This window comes from Zalophus californianus, chromosome 11, assembly GCF_009762305.2.
Source record: "Zalophus californianus isolate mZalCal1 chromosome 11, mZalCal1.pri.v2, whole genome shotgun sequence".
NCBI lineage: Eukaryota > Metazoa > Chordata > Mammalia > Carnivora > Otariidae > Zalophus > Zalophus californianus.
This window is the reverse complement of record NC_045605.1, coordinates 86,279,780-86,288,484: the sequence shown is the minus strand read 5'-3', so window position 1 is coordinate 86,288,484 and position 8,705 is coordinate 86,279,780. Positions and strand designations below refer to the sequence as shown.

The 8,705-nt window shown below is 48.2% G+C and overlaps 1 long non-coding RNA gene across 2 annotated transcripts; it reads left to right on the top strand.

Annotated features, from left to right (window-relative positions):
* Positions 1–648: 648 nt before the first annotated feature.
* On the top strand, positions 649–2,561 carry LOC113915413. 2 transcript variants are annotated; one of them, XR_003517652.2, is made up of 3 exons: positions 649–891; positions 1,849–2,049; positions 2,338–2,561. It is a non-coding gene; the product is annotated as an uncharacterized LOC113915413 (long non-coding RNA). The 2 variants fall into 2 exon arrangements; XR_003517651.2 differs by having other exon boundaries at positions 649–921.
* Positions 2,562–8,705: the final 6,144 nt, after the last annotated feature.

The window sequence follows — 8,705 nt, the reverse complement described above, 5'->3', positions numbered from 1 at the left end:
GAGGGAGGGGCAGAGGGACAAGCAGACTCCCCGTTGAGCAGGGAGCCCAACGTGGGGCTCGATCCCAGGACCCCAAGATCATGACCTGAGCCGAAGGCAGATGCTTAACTGACTGAGCCACCCAGGCGACTCAGGGCACATATGTGTTGTTTTTTTCTTTTTAAAAAGCAAAAACCAGAAAAAATAAATAAAATAATAAAATAAAATTAAATAAATAAATAAAAGCAAAAACCGGAGTGCCTGGGTGGCTCAGTCATTAAGCGTCTGCCTTCAGCTCAGGTCGTGATCTCAGGGTCCTGGGATTGAGCCCTGCATCGGACTCCCTGCTCTGCGGGAAGCCTGCTTCTCCCACTCTCCCTGCTTGTGTTCCCTCTCTCGCTGTGTCTCTCTCTGTCAAATAAATAAATAAAATCTTAAAAAAAAAAAGCAAAAACCATTACCATGTTTTAGGTTATTCAGGACAACATTTAAAAATAAGGGAAGGGCAGGGACATCAGGGTGAAGGCCCGGTAGTGAGGGCTGGGGCTGGATGACAGTTGGGCAGTTGGAATGAGGAGCCCGGGGAGAATCTGAGACAGTTGGAAGGTGGCCCTGACCAGGGCGGAGTGATGTGGGAGACAGAGGCGAGGGACAAGGCAGGAGAAAAATTCCAGAGTCAGGAAGAAAGGATAAAGAATAGTTCTCTGCGTGGAGAGAGGGAAGTCAGGACAGGGTATGATCTGAGAGAGAGTTTCATCTGCTTTCACTGTACTAGAGGCAGAGAGAGACACCAGGAGGACAGGGTCCTGCCTTCTGGGAGCTCACGGCCTGGTGAAGGAGGCAGGCATGCTCACAAGAAATTAGCCTGCAAGGCTGAATGAAAGAAATTTGCCCAGAAAGCTGCAAAATCAGGTGACTGGATAGCAGTGGAAGGGGTTTGAAGTAAGTCTGGGGCTCTCTGAGATGAAGGAGGGCCATCAGGAGGTGTCCAGCAAGCTCAGAGGTGGGGTTGGGAGAGCGCTGAGACTGGGGAAAATGAATACACAAAGCTTTGTGAGTAAATAGAATCAGGGAAAGGGAGAGTTGCTCAAGGAGGAACGAGGAGTCCACCACCCAGCCTAGAGCACTTGGAGAGCTGGAGGCAGAATGGTAGAAGGGTTTCAAGCAAAGGGCCCGGAGCCCATGGGCTTGGATTTGAACCCTGGTTCTGCCCCGGTTGGCTGTGTCTTCTTGGGTGGTTATTACCTACTCTGGGCTTTAACCCGTCCATCTGTTGACTGGCTATGTATGGTGAAAGCAACACATCCGGATAAAGTAAAATGGGGAAATGATAGCTCGCTCAGTACCAGGAAAGGGCTCAGTCGATGCTAGGCAGCTCGGAGTGCGTTAGAGGGGGAACAAGAGCAGCTGGGGAGGCTCCCAGCGGCACCCCGGTAGGGCAACATCACTGAAGTCCTGGGGAGGACAGGGCTGTAAGGAGCGTGAGGTCAGGACCACAACGGGGAACATCTGAGCCCCTGGGTGCGTTACTGCATTAATTTTTGCGCAGCAACATGCGAGGAACTCTGAGGGGACTGAGGCTCATAGACAGGAAGTGAGTGGCACAAGGGCCCAGGGCGAGACAGACGTGGAGCTGGGATTTGAAAGCACGCCTGTACAGCCCTTCTGCCCAGGTGACCACACTGCCCTCCGGGAGCCTCCAGGGGGCGGGGAGATTGCGGTGTGGGCGGGGCCGCGGGCGGGGCGGGAGGGAGCAAGGTGTTCAGCGCTCCGGGGCTGGACTGTGGGTGTGGGGAGAAGCTTCAGGGACCTGGCAGCACCTTGCACTTTATTTTAATGAGGTTAATGGAGCCATTAATGTCTTTTCAGTAGGAAGAGCCGTGATAGAATTTATTTTGAAAGCTGCCTCTACTTCCTCTGTGGGATGTGAATCGAGCGCGCACACGGCTGAAGGTGGGAAACCAGGAGACTGCGGTGGTCGCGCAGGGGACAGATGAGCTGGCAGCGTCCTGTAGCAGAATGGCACACTGAAGAAATCGTCCAGGGAGGGACCCAGGAGTCTTGGCAGCTGTGAGGACAGCAAGGGTCGTGTTTGGGCGGGGGTGGGGGTGGGGTTTGTGTGAGCAGGGGAGAAAGAGTTTTGAAGGCGGGCTCTGATGCGCGCATGGGACATCTGGGTGGTCATGTCGCGCAGGAGCTGCGGTTGGGGAGTGGTGCTTTAGAAAGGCTCCGGGAAGGAGGTGATGGCTTGAAAGCTGTCAGCACAAAAATGAAGTCCCAAGTCTGGGTGCAGTGTGTGGGAATAAGAAGATGGTTCAGCCTAGGAGAAATGAGGTCAAGGTTTGGTTGTTTTTTAAGATGGATGAAATGTGAGCTGATTTAGATACCAGTGGGAAGGAGCCAGTTGAGCGGAAGCAGGTGGAATCCCAATGGAAGGAGGGGACAGTGAATGGACAAGTGTCGTGAGAAGTTTGGAGTCGAGTGGAGTGCCAGGATCTGCCCGGGGCAGCTGAGACCAAGACTTCTCTTTTTCTCTGAATGTGCCAGGCTGTGAGAACGCTGACAACTGCCCTCCGTGACGAAACCGGTGCTGGGGGGGGGGGGGGGCGGGGGGCACGTGGGGAGGTTCACTGCAACTCCGACTTCTCCCGGAGCACGCCAGGCCCCGCATACCACCTCTGCCTACAGAGCACCTGGCACCAGGGAGAAACATGGTGTCATTTGGGCAAGATAACATCTCAGAGCCTCAGTGCTCTCGCCCAGCCCTGTCAAACGGTCCGACAAGGCTTTAGTCTCTCCCTGCTCCAGGGCCATGGTCCTTTGCTTCCCAAGCCTCTTTGAGCCAGTAATTATTTAGGGAGCTTTAAAAAATATTAGAAAAAAATTATTTAAAAGCATTTGATTTCTAATAATTCTAGCTGTGTAACTAAGTGGCTGCTGGAAATAGGCATTTCCTTTTTTTAATTATTATTGTTACTCACCATACATTACATCATTCCTTCTTTTTTTTTTAAGATTTTACTTATTTATTTGTCGGGGGCGGGGAGAGAGAGAAAGAGCAGGAGAGCACAAACAGGGGGAGCAGAAGAGGGAGAGGGAGAAGCAAGCTCCCCGCAGAGCAGGGAGCCCGATGCGGGGCTCGATCCCAGGACCCTGGGATCATGACCTGAGCTAAAGGCAGACGCTTAACCAACTGAGCCACCCAGGCATCCCCGGGCATTTCCTTCTGGGGCTATAAGTCGAGGTGACCTTCTTTAGGGGTGAATACTGTTTTTTAAAACCACAAATCTCGGGCGGCTGGGTGGCTCAGTTGGTTAAGCGACTGCCTTTGGCTCAGGTCATGATCCTGGAGTCCGGGGATCGAGTCCCACATGGGGCTCCCTGCTCAGCAGGGAGTCTGCTTCTCCCTCTGACCCTCTTCCCTCTCGTGCTCTCTATCTCTCATTCTCTCTCTCTCAAATAAATAAAATCTTTAAAAAAAAAAAAAACCCACAAATCTCAGAGTTGACTCTGGCAGGTTGAGTGTCTACAGACACGTCCCCCAGAAAGAGATGACCTGTCTCTTACCCCAAATAAGAGTCCCTTCTGGATGAGACACAACAGCAATCAAAGTTGAAGAAGTGACAGATGTCCATAAAGTCCCCTCAGTGGAAGAGCTAGTTCCAATGGACAAGGTTGGGGTTGGCATCCTTCTAAGAGGGAGACCAGGCTGGGTATTTTGCTGGAAGTGGACCTGTTGGATTTCCTGGCTACCTCTCTGCTTGGCAGCCCTGGAAAACCCCAAGTCCATGGGCCCTGAGCCACACAGGTGGGTCTGCAGGAAGATTCTAGTGCAGGAGCTTGTAGGCCTGGGTGGGGAAGGGGAGAGAAGCCGAGATGTGCAGGAAGACTTATGCCCTGAATGTGTTTCTGAGAGCTAGGAAATAGTGCCCAGGTGAGAGCAGCCCCCTCTGCAGAGTCACTGTTGAAGGTGATGGGAAGAAAGGCCTAGAAGGAGCACGGGGAGAGCCATGTCTCACCACCAAGACTTCTCTGTTAGGTCTCGGGCCCTGGCAGCTTGGCCTTCTCTCATCCCTGTGCCTGCTACCCTACTTCCTGCCTCTTAGTTGTGGCCTCTTAATTCTAGTCTCGAGGGACCCTTGAACATCCCCATGGCTGCCCTTGTCCCTCCATTCATGGAAGCCTCTCTCCCGGGCTTCCCCACCACCACCCCCAAGCTGCTTTCTGACAGCCTGCTGCTTCCCCAAAGCCCCAGAGCTCTCCGGATACTGTGAGCACTATGTGGGGAGCACTCCCTGCAGACTCCTGGCCCCCCGCTCCCATGAAGTCTCACACAGGCTGCATGGCCTGGGGTTTCCATAATGATGGTCACAAGTCTAAGATTCTAAGCTGAAACTGCCACCCCATCAAACTGCTTCAGTAAGACAATGATGGGAAAGACGAATGTGGGAAAGGCGTCCCAAGGTGAACAGGGTGAGGGGTGGGGCTGCGGTGGGAAGGCAGGCCTGAGGTCCATTTTTTCTCTGAAATGACTTTTATACCCTTTCATTGCTCCCCCTAACCTCCCAACACCTCCGCTCCGCTCCGTCTCAGCTGCTACACTGCTTCCTGTTTAACCAAGTAAACAAACTACCCCCCGGGGTGTATCAGTAGCCATTCCACTTAAGCCCTGGACCCTGCCCTACTTCCTAGTCAAGGACATCCCTCCTGCAATTGACCTCTATCCACCTGTACCATTAGCTCCCTCGCTGGAGGGTCATTTTCAAGCAAGTAAAATCATGCCGGGCAAGTCAACATTGAAAAATCAGCCCTACTGAGGTATCATTTGTATACAAAATGCACTCAGGATAAGTGTAAAGTTAGATGAGCTTTGACAAATGTAGACGCCCATGTAACCATCACCACCACCACCACCACCACCGTGGTCAAGTTCCAAACCTTTACCATCACCCCCAAAAGCTATCCCGTGCCTGAGCAGTGCCCCCTTGTATGGATACAGCACGATTCATTCACACATTGGCCTGTTGACGTGCAACTGGGCTGTTTCCACTTTGGGGCTACTGTGAATAAAAAGTCTTTGTGTGGAAACACGAATCGCTGGGCCATATGCTAACGTACGTTTAGGTTTACTAGAAACTTCCAAACTGTTTTCCACCATGGTTGGAACATTCGGCATTTCCATAGCAGCCCATGAATGTTCCAGATGCTGTCCTTAGGACTGCTGGGGTCCCCCTCCGCCTAAATTTAGCCACTCGTGTGCGCGGGCAGGGGTGTTCTCATTTTGTTTGCAATCTGTTTTTCTCTGGTGATGACTGTTGCTGACCATCTTTTCATGTACCTGCTGGCTATTCGCATGTCTTCTTTTGTGAAGTGTATGTTCATTTGCCTATTGTGTTCACTTTCTACAGGTCACCACAAGTTTGTCAGATTAAACTGAAAAAAGAAAGTATGTTTATTGTCTCACAGTTAGTGTGAGTCAGGCACAGCTGAGCTGGGTCTTCCCTTCTGGTCTCACAGGCTGCCGCGAATATGTTGGGCAGCACCAGAGTCCCACCTGGGGCCCAAGTCTCCTTCCAAGCACGTATGGTTGTTGACACAATGCATTTCCCTGCAGCTGTCGAACTCATGGTGCTTTGCTCCAAGGCCAACGGGAAAGTTTTGCTGCTGCTTCATGAGCCTCATTTAAAGGTTCACCTGATTATCTCAGGCCCACCCATATTCAAGGAAGAGATGATTATACAAAGGCATAGGTCAGTCCTTGGGGTCATGATAGAATCCTCTTTACCTCACCCATTTTTCATTGGTTGGTTTGTCTCCTTCTTGAGTTATGAGTACTTTATGAATTTTGGTTACAAGCCCTATCCCGATCTGTGTATTGCAAATATTTTCTCCCAGTCCCTGATTTCGCCTTCTTGTTTTTTTAAGATTTATTTATTTATTGGGGGGGTTAGAGGGAAAGGGAGAGAGAATCTCAAGCAGACTCCACACTGAGCATAGAGCCCAACATAGGGTTCGATCCCCGGACACTGAGATCATTATCTCAGGCCCACCTGAGATAATCTCCCTTTTGATTGGCCTCAATTACATCTGTCAAAATGCCTTTGTATAATATGATGTAACCTAATCACGGGAACGACATCCTTAATATCCACAGATCCCACCCATATTCAAGGAAGAGATGATTATACAAGGACATGGGTCGGTCCTTGGGGTCATGATAGAATCCTCCTTACCTCACCCATTTTTCATTGGTTGGTTTGTCTCATTGAGTTATGAGTACTTTACAAATTTTGGGCACAAGCCCTATGCCGATCTGTGTACTGCAAATATTTTCTCCCAGTCCCTGAGTTCGCCTTCTTGTTTTTTTAAGATTTATTTATTTATTGGGGGGGGTTAGAGGGAAAGGGAGAGAGAATCTCAAGCAGACTCCACACTGAGCATAGAGCCCAACATAGGGTTCGATCTCAGGACACTGAGATCATGGCCTGAGCCAAAACCAAGAGTTGGAGTCTTAACTGACTGAGCCACCCAGGGGCCCTGCCTTCTAATTTAATGTTTTTGGTAGAACAGAAATTTTTAATTTTGATGAAGCCCAACTGTCAACTTTTATAGTTCATACTTTTTATTCCTCCACAAGAAATCTTTGCTTACCCAAAAGTATGTTCTCCTATGTTTTCTTTTAGAAGTTCTATGGTTTTAACTCTTATATTTAGTTCCGTGACTCACTCTAAGTCAACTTTTGTGTGATGTGAGTTATGAGTTGAGATTCACAGAGTGCGTGGGTGGCGCAATCAGTTAAGCATCTGACCTCTTGGTTTCGGCTCACGTCATGATCTTGGGGTCGTGGGACTGAGCCCTGGGTTGGGCTCTGTGCTCAGCACAGAGTCTGCTTGAGATTCTCTCTCCCTCTCCCTCTGCCCCTCTTGCTCATGCTCTGTCTCTCTCTAAAATAAATCGTAAAAAGAAAAAAAGAGTTGAGATTCACTTTTTCCAAGCAGATATACCATTTCGCCAGCAGTATCTTCTGAAAACACCATTTCCCCCATTGAATTACTTTGGTACTTTAATGGAAAATTAAGTGTGTGTGTGTGTGTGTGTGTGTGTGTGCAGTGTATTATATGTATAATAGATATATGTTATATACACAATATCTTTCTAGACTATTTCATTGATTTCTATTTCTATACTTAAAAGTACAGTAATCTCTTGGATTACTATATATTTACATTAAGTCCTAAAACTGGGCAGATTATGTCCCTCAGCTTTGTTCCTTTCCACAATTTTTTGGCTAGTCTATGACCTTTGAATTTGTATGTAAGTTTCAGCTTGACAACGTCTAAAAAAAACAAAAATAACCCTGCTAGGATTTTGACTGGAATCACATCAAATATGTAACTCATCTTGGGGAGGAGTGCCATCTAACAATATCGAGCCTCCCATTCATAAATCCTGGTATATATTGCCATTTATTTCCTCTCAGCATTTTTAGAGTTTTCCATGTACATGTTTTGCATATAATTAAAGATTTCCCTGAATATATATCATATTGTAGATGCTATTATAAACGGTATTTTTACATTTCCTTTTCCACTTGTTCATCACTAGTGTATAGAAGTCAAATTGATTTTTGTATATTGACCCTGTATTTTGTGACTTAGTTAAATTCACTTAATACTCTAGTAGGTCTCTTTTCAAGATTCCTTAGGATTTTCTATATACATGATCATGTCATCTGCAAATACAGTTTGCCAATCTGTATGCCTTTTTGCACAATGTTAAATAAAGCTGGAGATGCCAGACAGTGTCACCTTGTCGCCATTACTTTGGAGAAGAACCAGCCTTTCCCGAGGATTATTCAACATTTGCAAAGTCTCAGCCATAAGTTCTTAGTCATTTTCCCTCAGTGAAGCATGCATATACACATAAATTTCACTGGGTGACCCTCTGGGAGGCCATATGTGTACTTTATTTGATTCCACCGACCCCAATTTAATAAATCTTATAATAAGAGGAAGATAAAAACAGACTTCTGGTTGTTGAGAAAGGGAAAACGAAGGGGATTCCTTAACCACTGAGAGCTATGACCAAACCTCCCGACTAGCAGCTAGTGTGGGTGAATGCCTACACCCAGTTCTATGAAGATGGCAGTGCGTGGGCCCCAAGCCAAGTGGAAGACAGGTGTAATTTGGAAGATCCAGGGATCAAATCTTCCTAAAGGAAGGAGAAAGTCATGATGCCACCTTGAGAAGGTGACTTTTTCAAGAGCTGCCAAATCTTCCTAATTAACAGGAAAATAGGGGCGCCTGGGTGGCTCAGTCGTTACGCGTCTGCCTTCAGCTCAGGTCATGATCCCAGGGTGCTGGGATCGAGTCCCACATCGGGCTCCCTGCTCTGTGGGAAGCCTGCTTCTCCCTCTCCCACTCCCCCTGCTTGTGTACCCTCTCTCGCTGTCTCTCTCTCTGTCAAATAAATCTTTAAAAAAAAAAAACAAAACATAGGGTGCCTGGGTGGCTCAGTTGGTTAAGCGACTGCCTTCGGCTCAGGTCATGATCCCGGAGTCCCAGGATCGAGTCCCGCATCGGGCTCCCTGCTCGGCAGGGAGTCTGCTCCTCCCTCTGACCCTCTTCCCTCTCGTGCTCTCTATCTCTCATTCTCTCTCTCTCAAATAAATAAATAAAATCTTTAAAAAAAAAAAAAAAAAAAAACAGGAAAATAGACACAGGAAG